Source organism: Zingiber officinale, chromosome 4A, assembly GCF_018446385.1.
Source record: "Zingiber officinale cultivar Zhangliang chromosome 4A, Zo_v1.1, whole genome shotgun sequence".
Taxonomy (NCBI): Eukaryota; Viridiplantae; Streptophyta; class Magnoliopsida; order Zingiberales; family Zingiberaceae; genus Zingiber; species Zingiber officinale.
This window is the reverse complement of record NC_055992.1, coordinates 81,918,574-81,935,715: the sequence shown is the minus strand read 5'-3', so window position 1 is coordinate 81,935,715 and position 17,142 is coordinate 81,918,574.

Sequence of the window (17,142 nt, the reverse complement as noted above, 5' to 3'; positions counted from 1 at the left end):
TGCTAGGCACGGTAACTCCTCAAGGAAGACTGCTGGGTAGTCACATACAACTCGGACCTCTTCTAGCTTTTGGTCCTTGTCCTGACTGGTACTGACTCCATGTGCTAGGAACCCCGTACATCCTGAATCCAGTAGTTTCTGTGCTTTCAGAGCTGAGAGAAACTTCTTGGCCTTTCTCTTTAGTTCTCCGATGTACCCAAACTGCACTCCTGCTTCAGGTTGGAATACAACTTTCTGTTTAAGGCACTCTATGGAGGCACCGTACTTGATCAGGAAGTCCATTCCTAAGATGACATCATAGTCAGCCATATCTAGCACTATCAGATCACCAAAGAGTTCTCTGTCCGCTATAATGACTGGCACTGCTCGAAGCCAATGCGTTGATGCCATGATTTCTCCGGAAGGTAGTGTTATCAAAAACTGACCACTGAGTACATCCGGAGGTTCTCTCGTTCGTCGTGGCTGAGGGGACTTCTAGTCTGCCCTGGCTGATGTGTGGACCATCTAAAGCAATCTGCATTTGGTGCAACTGTGCTGGCTTGCCTCCGTACTAAATCGGCTGTGGTGGGGGGAAAGCTGGTCTTGTTCGGGTATTGTTTAGCCATATGCCCTTCCTGGCCACATTCGAAGCATCCTCGAGTGCCCTTGCGACAAACTCCTGGGTGGAATTTCCCACAAGTAGAACACTTGGGATAGCTAGGCTGTTTACTAGCTAGTCCTCCTTTTGGATAACTCCCTGGTTTACGTTTGTTACTGGAGTTCCCTTTCCAGTTAGAGTTGTGGCCCTGGTATTTCTGAGTACTTGAGCCTCCTTGGCCTTTGGACTCTGAGAAGGCTTGCTTCTGCTGCTTGATGCTGTTTTGGTAATGCTCGGTGATCAGAGCACTATTTACCAGTTCTTCAGTGGTTTGCAGCCTATGGACGCCGCTGGCCACGTTTAGTGCTATTTCCAGCCTTAGCATTCTGAGCATTAGCCGGACTCGCTCTCCTTCGGTGCTAACTAGTTCGGGGCATAGATGAGCTAGCCTGTTGAATTTTTTCACGACCTCCTCAACTGAAAGGTTGCCCTGACGAAATTTAGTGAACTCGTCGTAGTGGCGGTTTGTGACCCGCATGTGAAAGAACTCCTCAAAGAATTCTCTTTCGAAGTCGGCCCATGTCATCTGGTTCACTGGGCGCTTCGCTTTAATCCTCTCCCACCACATACGCGTATCTCCTGCCAGGCAGAAGGAGGCGCATTTCGCCTTTTCATGTTCTGGCCAGTCCAGAAGCTCCATCGTGATTTTCTGCCACTGGATCAGATAGGCTTCTCTCCTTGCCCCTGCTGCTGGGGCTACTGGTGTTGTAGGTTAGACTGGTGGAACCTCTATAACTACTGGGGTTTCTATGTTAGGTCCCAGGGTGGCAGTGGGAGTGTTCTGCTGATTAGCCCTTAGGATGGCTATCTCCTGTTGTTGTTCAGCTAGTTGCTTCTGTAACTGAGCCACTACCTCTGTAAGGTCTGGGGGAGGCACTGAGCTGTCCGCCTCATGCTGGGGCTCAGTAGCTAGTGCCCTTCTAGCTAGGCATCCTCGTACCATTTCCTAGAGAAGTAGCGGACATACATAACTACTACAATCATGTTTACATAACTACTACTATCATGTTAGATGCTATCATATATAAACATGCTTTAGTTATTTATAAACATGGAAGCAAGAAACATAAATAAGGTGAGAGGTATTCTTACTTGGAAGTTGTAGGTTCAATGTTGATGTGTGTGTGGAGAAAGTATGGAACCCTGCTCTGATACCATTCTGTAGCACCCCGCCTTCTACTGACTAAGCTGTAAGGTCGGGGGTTACGTTTTGTAACGACCCGATTTCCCCTATTTCGAGTTCCAAATGTCCATAAAAATATTTAGAAATGCTTTTGAAATATTCTAGAGATTTTTAGAAATTTTTAGAGTATTTTTGCGTAATTTTTGGAGGTTGTTTAGTATGCTTAAAAAAAGAAAGATATTTTGACAAAAACCGTTGAAGATAAGGCGCGAACTCGTGACCTCCGGCCGAACCAAACCCAACCAGACACAGCAAACCAACCGAGTTGAGAGCACTTTGTTAACTAAGTATGGAGAGAAAAAGATTTAAAGTATAGTTATATGGGAAAACCCTAGATTTAAAAGAAGCTTAAGTTTTCTTTTCCCCGAACCGAAACCTCTCCTCCTCTCGTCGAGGCGGAAGGCAAAGGAGCTAGGTTTTCCTTTCCGTGCATGGTGAAGGCTTCTTCAACCTTGGATCCGAGTTCCTCCGTCGAGAGCCCATGAGCACAAGAGGAGACCGAGATTAGCTCCCACCACCCTGACTAGCCGCCTCCTCCTCCTTCTCTGTCAGGTGCAAGAACAAGGGTAAGTACTCATCACTCACGTTGAGTGTTTTTCCGCGTTTTGATTTTTCCTTGCTTCGAGGCCTAGCATGAACCCTAGACTCTTAGTATTTGGGTTGCACAGACAAGTTTGATCTTTCCTTTTCATGAGCATAGGCATGTTAAGGTCAAGAAATTGTGTTCTTTGTTTTTTGAATTCAAAGGTATTAAGGATTTTGTTCTTTTTTTTCTTTGTGAGTCTTATAGGAAGAAGATGAATGATTTAGGTTAAGCATGTAGGATTGTTTTCCTTGGTTAGGCTCCGTTCCGTGCTTATCAATTTCAGGCAGTTTCATTTCTATTTTCCTGTTTCTAGTTGTAGAGAATTAGGAGGTTAGGGACCTTAGAACAAGTTCATAATGCTGCTCATTTTTCCTACCAATCCGATGAAGCATAATTGGAAAATTAGGGTTGTTTACCAAAAAGGGGTTAAGCTGTGAATTGGATGTATATGGTTGTTTTTAACTTTACAGTAAGTTGATTTTGATCTTATGCAAAGAAAATAAAAACACGAGTATCTTCTTTTGGGTTGCTGTGCAATTCGGCTACTTAGCTGAACATAAGAAGGTCTAGAATTTCTAAATAGCATGTAGTCTCCTTTAAGTTGTGACCTTACTGTTGCTTACTGTTAATTTAGAGCTGTAGCATAGTTATTGTGCTACGAAATGGGCACGAACAGCCCCTTACTGTTAGTTTCAGTTATGCTTTGCATTGGACAAGAACAACCCTATATTTAGCATATCTGGTTAGACCCTTTTGTGCTGTATAGTGGCACGAACAGCTCTTAACCTAAATACAAAGTGTTAGTTTCTTTGCTATTTAATAAATAGGAATAGCCCTGTTTAATAGCGTTGCAAATTCAGTACTTTGTTAATTTGTAAGCATGATACTCTATTGGGTGTGTGCAGCCTTGATCCCTTCATTCCTAGGTTTCATTGCTATTAGTTATACCAGGGCAGATTTTCTAGTTTCCCATTGCAATTGGAATATCATGAGCAGAATTTTAGTGCAGAATTTTAGTGTAGTTAGATCTCGTGGTATGCAGAATTTTGCATTGTAGCTTAGTTTTTCCTTGCTAACTCCATGCACATGTTTAGAAAGTCCAAGTTAGCTTTCTTTTGCTCTATTTTACAGCATGTTTAGTAAGTCCAAGCTTTACGTAGTAGTTTTCTTTTGCTTTTGCTCTATTTTACATGTTGTTTAGTAAGTCCAAGTTAGCTTTCTTTTGCTCTATTTTTTACAGCATGTTTAGTAAGTCCAAGTTAGCTTTCTTTTCTATTTTCTGATGTCTAGTAAGTCCAAGTTAGCTTTCTTTTGCTCTATTTTACAGCATGTTTAGTAAGTCCAAGTTAGCTTTCTTTTGCTCTATCTTACAGCATATTTAGTAAGTCCAAGTTAGCTTTCTTTTGCTCTATTTTACAGCATGTGTAGAAAGTCCAAATTAGCTCTCTTTTTCTCTATTTTATAGCATGATTAGTAAGATTAGATTAGCTTTCTTTGCTCTTATCACAGCATGTTTTAAAAGTTCAAACTAGCTCTCTTTTGCTCTATTCTAGAGCATGATTAGTAAGTTCAGATGTGCTTTCTTTTCCTTTGTTTTACAGCATGTTTAGAAAGTTTAAATTTGCTTTTCTGTTGCTTTGTTTTATAACATGCTTAGAGAGAGTTTAGATTTGCTTCCCTTGTATTATTTTTATATAGCATGCTTAGTTAATTGTAATCCTACACTTGTTAGGTATATCTAAAGGATTCCAATAAACTCTAATAAAGGATTATGAGGAAACTGAGTAAAAAGAAAGAGACTAAGGTCTAGTTAAAAAGAGATAACAAGTAAACTAAAGTAAGAGGCTAATACTCGACTTCCAAGGTTGTCGTTAAACAAATCCAGGTGACCAATTCTAAGGTCTTGGCCCTGGTAAGACCAAGGTCTTTACCTTATAGGACTAGAGGCTCGCTACCTTAGTCACTATTAGAGAGCGTGCAAAACAAAGATGGTACTAAGCCTGGGCCCAAAGAAGAAAAGAAAAGAAAAGAAAAAGAAGAACAAGAAGAAGAAAGTGAAAGAGAAATTAAAAGATTAATTTCTAGCATAAGAAAAGTAAGAAGAACAAGAAGAAGAAAGTGAAAGAGAAATTAAAAGATTAATTTCTAGTATAGGGATATAAGAAAATGAAATAAGTTTATGCTTAGAATCAATAAAAGTTTAGTTCTTTAATTCTAAGCTTACAGTAGTTGTTCCATTACTTTCCTGTCTATTGGTTTTATTCCAGGTTTCGCCACTGCTCAGGTACATGCAATTAATTATGTAATATAAATTTGCATTACTTTTATGCACTTCATGTTTTGAGATGATTGCTTACTAATTGACACTATATGTTTTGTCGCAATTAAAGTTTAATTCAATGATGCTAGATGAAATAGGTGGTGGTGATGAAGGTGTGTGATGACTAGACTGTGGAGAGATCCAGAAGTAGCTGGCAAAATTGTCAAGACTTTCTTTTAGTTCTCTGTTAATGTTATATTAAATTTGGGATTGTAGATGAGTTTATTTCCGCATGTCTAGCTAGTCTCTTTTATTATTTGTGGAGTGTTGTAGTCATTGCTATTGCTAGAGTAGTTTCTTTGTTTTTATTGTGATTTTTATTACTCCGTGGTTGTGGAAAATATGTTCCAGCCGTCTGTGGCTGCGTATACTATGTTTGTATTATAGATTTGGTCACCGGTACAGGGGAGACTCTGTCGAAATTTTTCGGAAGGGTTTCCATGTGATTTTTAATCATACCGGTTAAGTAGAGTTAGTAGTTAAGTAACGGTTATCCTTAGAGAATAGTAGTAGTAAGAAGGGTGGTCGTTATAGTTGGTATCAGAGCAGTGTTCCATTCTCCAGCATCACACACACATCAGCATCATCCTTGCCGTCTCCAAGTATGAAAGTATTTAATTTCTTTCTTCATTGCTTTCCTTTATTACTATTTGCAGTATAAAGTAATTGTTTTTAAGTACTTAAGTAAGATAGAAGATTTAGTTTCTCTTTTCTTTATTCATATTTATGTATGATTAGAAGGGTTAGAGAGAGGATACCAAGTCTTTTTCTTTGCATAATTAGATGTTAAGAAAAAGGATGTCCCCGTACCATTCGTACTGAGAACCAAGATCGAGAGCGCAGGCTTAGATCAAGCCCAATCTCTCCGGTTGTTGCCTAACTGAGACACAGTAGCGACGGTGCAAGTGATGATGGCAATCAGATGACGGCCAGAGAATCCAGTGTCCCTCCTCCTCACTCCCTTTGGTCACCATCCGAGACCAGCGAGACTCCACCTGCAAGTCACCCACAACACCTAGAAGACAAGAATCGTCTGAAAGACCCTGAAAGATTCTCAGCACAGCCTCCACTTGGTTCAAGGACACTTAAGAGCACAATGGAGCTTCTTGGTGGCCGCGAGAGAAGTTTGCCTCTTTCCGTCTGGAGGTGCTTGTGGGGGGCGAGTGGAGTGTAGAGAGAAGTCAACCGGAGATGAGTGGGTTGACTTGAGATAATTTTACTAAAAGTCTTCCGTCAACGGACCACCAATAAATAGTATGAGGGGCTTATGGAATTCAGACAATGTGACCTACCAGTACAAGAAGCGGTCAAAAGGTTTAACAGGCTAGCTCACCTTTGCCTAGAGTTAGTAAGTATAGTGAAAGAATGAGTCAGACTGACGCTCCGAATGCTGAGACTAGAAATAGCACCTAATGTGAGTAGTGAAACTCACCGACCATAGATTGGTGAAGAACTGGTCAGCAGGGCATTAGTGAGAGCAAACACAACACAAGCCAATCAAGATAGAAGACAAGACAATGGGGAAACAGAGACCCCAGTCAAGTAATCAGAACTGGAAGGACAAAGATAACAAGAAAGACCCAAGCAGGAAGATGTTCGGGTAGTCTGTGAGTATCCAAAGGTATTTCCAGAAGGGTTACCTGAACTACCTCCCAACAGAGAAGTGGAGTTTGAGATTGAATTGGTTCCTGGTACCGGTCCAATTTCAAAAACTCCGTATCGCATGTCTCCAGCAGAGTTGAAAGAGTTACAAGAACAACTACAGGAATTACTTGACAAAGGCTTCATTCGCCCTAGTCATTCACCCCAGGGAGCTCCAGAGTTGTTCGTTAAGAAGAAAGACGGATCCGTGCTAATGTTCATAGATTTCAGAACGCTGAGCAAAGTAGCAGTTAAGGACAAGTACCCCCTTCCCAGGATCGACGACTTATTTGATCAGTTAAGAGGAGCAACAGTGTTCTCAAAGATAGACCTGCGCTCTGGGTACCATCAGCTGAAGGTGAAAGAAAGATATATACCCAGAACGGCGTTCAGGACCAGATACGAGCACTACGAGTTTGTAGTCATGCCTTTTGGAGTGACTAATACACCTGCGGTCTTCATGGACTTAATGAACAGGGTGTTCAGAGAATATATCGACAAATTTATCATCGATTCGCGTACGTGAACATTGCGTCTATTCAAGGACCTCGGGAGCATGACACGACCCTGAGGATAGTACTACGGACTTCACAGCGACTTTATGCTAAATTCAAAGTGTTTACGGTTTGGGTGCCTATTTTATGTCACATTATTTCTAAAGAAGGTATTCAAGTGGATCCGACCAAAGTGGAAGTGGTCAACAATCTGGAGTAGACCCAAGAACGGAGAGATCGAATCTTCCTTGGTTTAGCGGGTACTACAGTTCGTGGAGGACTTTTCGGGATAGCCTCTCCACTAACTTCACCGTAAAGAACAAGAGATTCGAATGGTCAGATAAATGTGAGCAGAGTTTCCAAGAGCTAAAGAAGAGATTGATCAGTGCTCCCATTCTGACTGTTTCACAGAGCGACAAGAGTTTCGACATCTACAGTGATGCTTCCAAGATGGGTTTAGGAGCTGTACTCATGCAAGAAGGAAAAGTCATAGCTTACACTTCCAGACAACTCAAAGACTATGAGAAGAACTATCCCACTCACGATCTTGAGCTGGCAGCTGTGGTTTTTGCACTGAAACTCTGGCGACATTATTTGTATGGAGTTCAGTGTAGAATCTTCACAGATCATCAGAGTCTTAAGTACTTATTCACTCAGAAGGACTTAAACATGAGACAGCGCAGGTGGCTGGAGTTGGTCAAAGATTACGACTGTGAGAACCTCTACCACCCAGGCAAAGCTAACAAAGTGGCAGATGCACTAAGCAGAAAGTCCAGTGCATCCCTGATGTCTCTGTCATCATTAGCCCTGCCACTACAGAAGGAGTTGTCAAATTTTGGACTTGAAATTATTTACGGACAGCTCTCCGCATTGACTTTAGAGTCTACCTTGCTTGAGGACATACAGAGAGAGCAAAGTGAAGATCAGACAGAGGATTGAGACTGCCCAGAGTAGACAGAAGAGTTATGCTGACACACGCCGTAGGCCATTGGAATTCCAAGTAGGAGATTCAGTTTTCCTCAAGGTCGCTCCTATGAAGGGAGTGATGAGATTTGGCAAGAAGGACAAATTAAGTCCTCGCTATGTAGGACCTTACCTGATTATGGAGAGGATTGGGAAGGTAGCTTACAGGCTGGACTTACCACAAGACATGTCAGCAATACATAATGTATTTCATGTCTCCATGCTAAAGAAGTGTCTCCATGACCCGAGCCAAGTGATTCAGCCTCAGTCAGTGCAGATCCAAGAGACCTACATAGATAATGGACAGAGCAGTCAAGAGATTGAGAAACAAAGAAGTACCACTAGTGAAGGTCGTCTTGCAGAACCGGGAGCACGAGGATATCACTTGGAAGCGGGAGGAACTTTTTATAAGGTATGGGGGATTGTAACGACCCGATTTTCCCTATTTCGAGTTCCAAATGTCCATAAAAATATTTGGAAATACTTTTGAAATATTCTAGAGATTTTTAGAAATTTTTAGAGTATTTTTACGCAATTTTTGGAGGTCGTTTAGTATGTTTACAAAAAGAAAGAAATTTTGACAAAAATCGTTGAAGGTAAGGCTCGAACCCGTGACCTCCGGCCGAACCAAACCCAACCGGACACAGCAAACCAACCGAGCTGCGAGCACTTTGTTAACTAAATATGGAGAGAAAAAGATTTAAAGTATAGTTATATGGGAAAACCCTAGATTTAAAAGAAGCTTAAGTTTTTTTTTCCCCGAACCGAAACCTCTCCTCCTCCTCTGCTTCTGCGTGTGAGACGGCGGGCTCGGGCGGAAGCAAAGGGAGCTAGGTTTTCCTTTCCCCGGCGGTCGGCAAAGGCTTCTTCCGGCGAACCTTGCGGATCTTGATCCCCTTCATCGAGGAGACCGAGATTTCGAGCTCCACCCGGAACCCTAGCCGCCCCTTCCTCCTTCTCGGTTGTAAGTGCAAGAACAAGGGGTAAGTACTACTCACCTACAGTAGGAGTTGTTTCAGGTTTTCCGTTTTGATTTTTCCTTGCTTCCGAGGCCTAGCATGAACCCTAGACTCTTAGTATTTGGGCTGCACAGCAAGTTTGATCTTTCCTTTTCAAGAGCATAGCATGTTAAGGTCAAGAAATTGTGTTCTTTGTTCATTTTGAATTCAAAGCAGGTTATAAAGATTTTTGGTTCTTTTAGTTTTCTGCTGTGAGTCTTATAGGAAGAAGATGAATGATTTAGGTTAAGCATGTAGGATTGTTTTCCTTCTCTAGGTTCTGTGCTTACTGAATTTCCAGCATTTCAGTAGCAATTTCTATTTTCCTGTTTCTAGTTGTAGAGAATTAGGAGGTTAGGGACCTTAGAACAAGTTCATAATGCTGCTCATTTTTCCTACCAATCCGATGAAGCATAATTGGAAAATTAGGGTTGTTTACCAAAAAGGGGTTAAGCTGTGAATTGGATGTATATGGTTGTTTTTAACTTTACAGTAAGTTGATTTTGATCTTATGCAAAGAAAATAAAAACACGAGTATCTTCTTTTGGGTTGCTGTGCAATTCGGCTACTTAGCTGAACATAAGAAGGTCTAGAATTTCTAAATAGCATGTAGTCTCCTTTAAGTTGTGACCTTACTGTTGCTTACTGTTAATTTAGAGCTGTAGCATAGTTATTGTGCTACGAAATGGGCATGAACAACCCCTTACTGTTAGTTTCAGTTATGTTTTGTATTGGACAAGAACAACCCTATATTTAGCATATCTGGTTAGACCCTTTTGTGCTGTATAGTGGCACGAACAGCTCTTAATCTAAATACAAAGTGTTAGTTTCTTTGCTATTTAATAAATAGGAACAACCCTGTTTAATAGCGTTGCAAATTCAGAACTTTGTTAATTTGTAAGCATGATACTCTATTGGGTGTGTGCAGCATTGATCCCTTCATTCCTAGGTTTCATTGCTATTAGTTATACAAGGCAGATTTTCTAGTTTCCCATTGCTATTGGAATATCATGAGCAGAATTTTAGTGTAGTTAGATCTTGTGGTATGCAGAATTTTGCATTGTAGCTTAGTTTTTCATTGCTAACTCCATGCACATGTTTATAAAGTCCAAGTTAGCTTTCTTTTGCTCTATTTTACAGCATGTTTAATAAGTCCAAGTTAGCTTTCTTTTGCTCTATTTTACAGCATGTCTAGTAAGTCCAAGTTAGCTTTCTTTTGCTCTATTTTACAGCATGTTTAGTAAGTCCAAGTTAGCTTTCTTTTGCTCTATTTTACAGCATGTTTAGTAAGTCCAAGTTAGCTTTCTTTTGCTCTATTTTACAGCATGTTTAGTAAGTCCAAGTTAGCTTTCTTTTGCTCTATTTTACAGCATGTCTAGTAAGTCCAAGTTAGCTTTCTTTTGCTCTATTTTACAGCATGTTTAGTAAGTCCAAGTTAGCTTTCTTTTGCTCTATCTTACAGCATGTTTAGTAAGTCCAAGTTAGCTTTCTTTTGCTCTATTTTACAGCATGTGTAGAAAGTCCAAATTAGCTCTCTTTTGCTCTATTTTATAGTCTGATTAGTAAGATTAAATTAGCTTTCTTTGCTCTTATCACAACATGTTTTAAAAGTTCAAACTAGCTCTCTTTTGCTCTATTCTAGAGCATGATTAGTAAGTTCAGATGTGCTTTCTTTTCCTTTGTTTTACAGCATGTTTAGAAAGTTCAAATTTGCTTTTCTGTTGCTTTGTTTTATAACATGCTTAGAGAGAGTTTAGATTTGCTTCCCATGTATTGTTTTTATATAGCATGCTTAGTTAATTGTAATCCTACATTTGTTAGGTATATCTAAAGGATTCCAATAAACTCTAATAAAGGATTATGAGGAAACTGAGTAAAAAGAAAGAGACCAAGGTCTAGTTAAAAAGAGATAACAAGTAAACTAAAGTAAGAGGCTAGTACCCGACTTCCAAGGTTGTCGTTAAATAAATCCAGGTGACCAATTCCAAGGTCTTGGCCCTGGTAAGACCAAGGTCTTTAGCTCATAGGACTAGAGGCTCACTACCTCAATCACTATTAGAGAGCGCGCAAAACAAAGATGGTACTAAGCCTGGGCCCAAAGAAGAAAAGAAAAGAAAAGAAAAAGAAGAACAAGAAGAAGAAAGTGAAAGAGAAATTAAAAGATTAATTTCTAGCATAAGAAAAGTAAGAAGAACAAGAAGAAGAAAGTGAAAGAGAAATTAAAAGATTAATTTCTAGTATAAGGATATAAGAAAATGAAACAAGTTTATGCTTAGAATAAATAAAAGTTTAGTTCTTTAATTCTAAGCTTACAGTAGTTGTTTCATTACTTTCCTGTCAGTTAGTGAGCATGTTTAGTATTCAGTTTTATTTCTGTATACTATGAGTACATGCAGCTTTGCTTTAGCATTACAGTTTCAGTATTATTGCATTACTTTTATGCACTTCGATGTTTTTGTGAGATAGATTAGTACTTACTAAGCGTTTTCGCTTATAGTTTTGTTTTCTTCCCTCCTACTGCAGATAAAGGAAAAGCTAAGATATGAAAGGGAGGCGACAGGATGGTGGTGGTGATGAAGGTGTGTAATGACTGGACTGTGGAGAGATCCAGAAGTAGCTGGCAAAATTGTCAAGACTTTCTTTTAGTTCTCTGTTAATGTTATATTAAATTTGGGATTGTAGATGAGTTTATTTCCGCATGTCTAGCTATTCTCTTTTATTATTTGTGGAGTGTTGTAGTCATTGCTATTGCTAGAGTAGTTTCTTTGTTTTTATTGTGATTTTTATTACTGCGTGGTTGTGGAAAATATGTTCCAGCCGTCTGTGGCTACGTATAATATGTTTGTATTATAGATTTGGTCACCAGTACAGGGGAGACTCTGCCGAAATTTTTCGGAAGGGTTTCCATGTGATTTTTAATCATACCGGTTAAGTAGAGTTAGTAGTTAAGTAACGGTCATCCTTAGAGAATAGTAGTAGTAAAAAGGGTGGTCGTTACACGTTTGCTAAACTATTCTGTGTCTATCACTAAAGTATAATGTGCGGAAAGCTGAACTAATTAAAATCTCTGCTAATTGCTATAAAATCTTGAATTTATGATCAAAATACCATTTCATTGTTGTACAGATGCTAAAGGATGGAATCTAAACTTTTCATGCAATTGTCATACAATAGAACACATACTACCATTCTAAGCTATTTAATACATGTTTCTATGAAATTTAACATGCTTTGGCAATCTCTAAGCATACAAGTGGAACTATGGCTTTGTATCAATTTCATACTAAAACTAAGCATTGATACAAACTAAACATGCCGCTAGCAGCACCCCAACATCCCATATAACAATGTAAGTGCATGATAAGCATTCCTCAACTAATTCGTATACAATTCAATGTATCAACTGAAAAGTATCATAACATTACTAGGCATGCCATTATTGTCATTGTTCATGGTTTATTAACTAACATAAAAATAATTAATAGTCTAGGCATAGCATGCTGCATACTTTTATAATTCATGACATTTAAACATTCTAAAAGTGTGGAATAATAAGAATATAAGAAATTCTAGTTCTTTAAACTTGCTAGTCCCCAAGAGTCTTTATTCCAAGTTCCTTCTCACACATATCTTGACACATTGCCCTCCAGCATCCACTAATCCATCTTCCCTTTACCTTTATCTGCAGTATAAGGAAAAGGAAACTATAAGCTTGGGAGCTTAGTAAGAACCATCTACCTCACAAAACATGCATTCGATGAAATCATGCTTTTAAAAGATGCTATTTGAAACACATGCTGATAATTATGCTAAAGATGCTAAAAAAAAACATGGCATACTGATATATGAGTCATGGCAATCAAATACTGATCATAGAACTGTCTCGTAGGATCAATAAGAGAAAAAAAAGAACTGAACTGATACATAGGCTGAGCTAAACTGATGCTAGACTAATGTTGAATCTAAACTGTATTTACATAACTGATTTGTGAAGTTTTGAAAACTATTTTCATAATAGATAAAATAATAATCATGTTGTTGATGGGTCCAGCAACTGTACTTGCTATGCGCGCATGCCTAACTAGACCCGAGGTAGTTAATCCTGAATCTAATAGGGTTTACTAGGTTATCTAAACCTAGGGACGACTATGGGAGCCCAACCCAAGGACAACTAAGAGTCCAGTACAGTGCCACTGATAAAAATAAAATACTGATTCATAAGCTGGTTTATCTTATCTTACTCTTACTAGGTTATCTGAACCTAGAGCCAGGTTATCTGAACCTAGGGCGACTATGGGAGCCCACCCATCGGACTGTAGTCCCATATAAACTAAAGTCAGACTAAGCATGCTATTTTAAATGCTTTTATGACATTTAACTGAGCTATTAAAATGCCTACTATAGCATTTAACTGTACTAGTCATTTTATCGAGCACTTGGTGTGCTCTAACTCTCCTCTCTATTAAGGGGCCACCTCTAGGTGCCCGACAGCGTCTAAAACCCCAAAACTGGAGGGGAAATTATGTCTTGCCCTTCTAGAGGTGCTCAAATAAACCCTAAACCTGCGAGGAGGGTCAAATACACCCTGTGTGCCGAAAAAAAAAATCTGCATATGGCTGAACTAAAACATAAAAATGTACGATTAGCTACTTATACTGCAGGTGAGGGGTTACTTACTTCCTGCGCTAGGTTTCTTACAATTCTGATCGCTAGATTTCCAGAGAAGAAGATCTCTTCGGCGATCTTCTTGCGTCTACGCATTCTTCTCGTGGAGAGGAGTGTCCTAGTATCGAAGTCGTCGCCGGGAGGTGCTCCTACGACCCTAGGGATGGAACCCTAGGTCTCTTGGGGCTTGGTGTGCCGAGAGGGTGAGGAAGAAGGAGAGGTCGGCGGGTGAGGGTGAGGGAGAGTTGCCGATCCAAAATAATAAACCCTCACTTAACTTCCCTATTTATATTAAGTGATTAATACGACCCAACTCAATCATAAATATAATTTCTCTCCTCTTCTTTCAGCACACCTCTGCTGGGGCCACCTGGTTACTAAAGTCATGCTATAAGTCGTAGGGTCTGGATAGCACGGGTTCAATTCCTACTTAGGATATTTTACGTATTTTATGTTTTTTATTTAATTTTGCTATTTCTACTACGCCAAAATTTTCATAGTAATATTCTAAAATTCCAGAAAAATAATAGAATATTTCTAAAATTTATTTGAGAATTTTCGGACGTTGCACTGTGTGGCTCAGGAACTTCCTAATGAACTTAGATGTAATTCCTGGTTTGTCCAAAATAATCATAATTTATTGTATTAATAGTGGTGCAGTAGCAAACTCGAAGGAACCACCAGCCCATAAGACATTTACGTTTTTTATTTAATTTTGCTACTTCTGCTACTCCAAAAATTTCATAAAAATATTCTAAAATTCCAGATCTAAAATTTATTTGAGAATTTTTGGGCATTACACTGTGTGGCTCAAAAACTTTCTAATGGACTTAGATATGATTTCTGGTTTGCTCAAAATCATCACAATTTATTGTATTAATAGTGGTACAGTAGCAAACTCGAAGGAACCACGAGCCCATAAGGCATGTAAACACATAGAGCGCAAGTACCCCCTGATACGAGATATCGTAAAGTGAGGAGAATTTGTTGTTGCCAAGATTGCATCAGCAGATAACCTGGCAGATCATTTCACTAAGGCCCTTCCGTCGAAAGCTTTTGATCAGCATATTGAAGGAATGGGAATCAGATGTATGACAGCGTGTATGACAGAATAGTCTTTTAGTATAAGTGAGAGATTATTAGAGTGTATACTAAAAGTCTAGCTTTTTGTAAACATTTATTTTGAAATAAAGAATCACATTGGTCAAATGTCTACATTTGTTTGATAAGTGTAGTTGTTCAATTAATTTATATTGTAGATAACATGGTGTTGTGTGGTGTCATACACAGAAGATCATGTTATCAATCCTTATAAATTATAAATAGTAGCTCATGACTAAGATGGAAAGTAACAAACCATTGGAATAGTCATAGTATAATTTGGTATTAGTTTATCTTAACTATAAAATTATACTAGTACACTCTAAGTGTATTGAGCAGAACCATTTAAGGTAAGTTCTTTTTATACTGACTGCATAAAAGAACAAGACCTTTGTTATTATGGAAGTGTGTGCTCTTAATCATGATATAATAACAAGCACGTATACTTAATATTTATTTCTTTAATTTATCAAAGCGTGTGATTTAGTTCGATAAATCAATAGGTCCGATAAGTTAGGAAATGATATTATTTATATGGTGTGTTGTTGATTATAGAATGAAACTGTGCCCTAGTAATCTAGGTTGATGATGTCCCCTTGAGGAGCTCATAAGGATTGTCATGTAAACCCTGCAGGTGGACTTAGTCCGACATGACAATAAGGTTGAGTGGTACTACTCTTGGAGCTAGATATTAATTGAGTTGTCAGTAACTCATTTAATTAGTGGGCATTCAATATCTTAAACACAGGGAGACTAACGTACTTATGATAAGAAGGAGCTCGTATTGTAATATAAGATTGGTGCGGTAGTGCAATAATAACTCTTTAGTGGTATGAGTTATTATTGATGAACTCGAGTTGGGTGTTCAGGTTGAACACGGGAAGCTCAAGTTCATCGGGAGACCAAAATCAATTCCTCCTCTCGGTCCCTGTCGTAGCTTCTTATTTATAAAGTGTTATACCCACCCATACCCACCTTCTTACCCACCTTAAGGTGGCCGGCCAAGCCTAGCTTGGAGTCCAAGCTTGGTGTGGGCGACCACAATAAATTAAAAGAATTTTATTTTTTAAAATTTTTCTTATGTGGAAGTCATGGTTTTAAAAAAGGTTTTAAAATTTAAATCTTTCCTTTTATAGTTTTCTACAAAAGATTAAAAGAAAGGTTTGATATCTTTCCTTATTCGTAGTTAAAAGGAAGATTTTAATTTTTGATAAAACTTTCCCTTTTTAACCATCCTCGTGATTTTAAAAGAAAGTTTTAAAATTTAAATCTTTTCTTTTATAGTTTCTACAAAAGATTAAGAAAAGATTTGATATCTTTCCTTATTTGTAGATTGAAAGGAATATTTTAATTTTAGAGAAAACTTTCCTTTTTGTAAATCATCCACATGTTTTAATAGAGAGATTTTAATTTATAAAAGTTTCCTTTTATGACCAACCATGAAGGGAATTTTTAAAAGAGAAATTTTATTTAAAAATTTTCGGAAACAAATTAGGAAGTTTTAATTTTGTGTTTAAAACTTTCCTTCCTTGGAGGATTAGATATGGTCGGCCACATTAATAGAGAAAAGGATTTTTAATTAGTTAAATTTTCTTTTTCAATGGCAAGGAAAATAAGAAAGTTTTTATTAAAACTTTCCTTATTTGCCAAGACCAAGGAATATAAAAGAGAGGGTAGAGGTGTCTCACCTCACAACAATACTTCTATTATTCCTCTCCTCCTTGGTGTGGCCGACCCTCTTCCTTCCCCTCTCTTCTTCTTGTGGCTGAACCTCATCTTCTCATGGAGTTCTTGTGGTGACCAGATCTTGCTTGAAGAAGAAGGAGAGAAAGGAGGCATTGTTTCTAGCATCCCTTGGAGCTTGGTGGTGGTGGTCGAACCTCATCTTCTCTTGGAGTTCTTGTGGTGGCCGAAACTTGCTTGGAGAAGAAGGAAGCTTGGGTGGATTCTCGTCTCGATAGATCGTCACCCACACAACGTCCGAGATAAGAAGAGGAATACGACAGAAGATCGTGAGGTCTATAAGCTATAAAAGGTATAACTAGTTATTAGTTTTCGCATCATAACTAGTTCATCCTTTTATTTAGATCTTGAAATACCAAACACAAGAGGCTAATGAATCTAGGTTATCGAATTTATGTTTTCAATTTTGTGTTTCTTTTGTTTTTCGAACTTGTGATTCGATTATTTTTTTTAGTTAAACCTAAGGTCACTATAAGGAAATTAAATATTAAATTTCATTGAAAGACTTTGTCTAGGAAGTGGTGGATGCTCTCATACCCAAGAAGGCCTAGTGCCTCGCCATGTTTAACCTAGAAGCCAATCTCTGAAATTAATATTTAATTGAATTTGTAACATAGGTGGATTTGGATTAATAATGTTAAGTATCATTTGCGATCCAAGTCTAAACCACTAAAAACAGATAAGTTGAATTTGGAATCAATAATGTTAAGTTCCATTTGCGATTCTAAATTTAATTTCTAAAGAACAAATAGGTTGTTAGGAATAGTTTAGGACTTGTATAAAATTTTTGTACAGGGGAACTAGTACGATA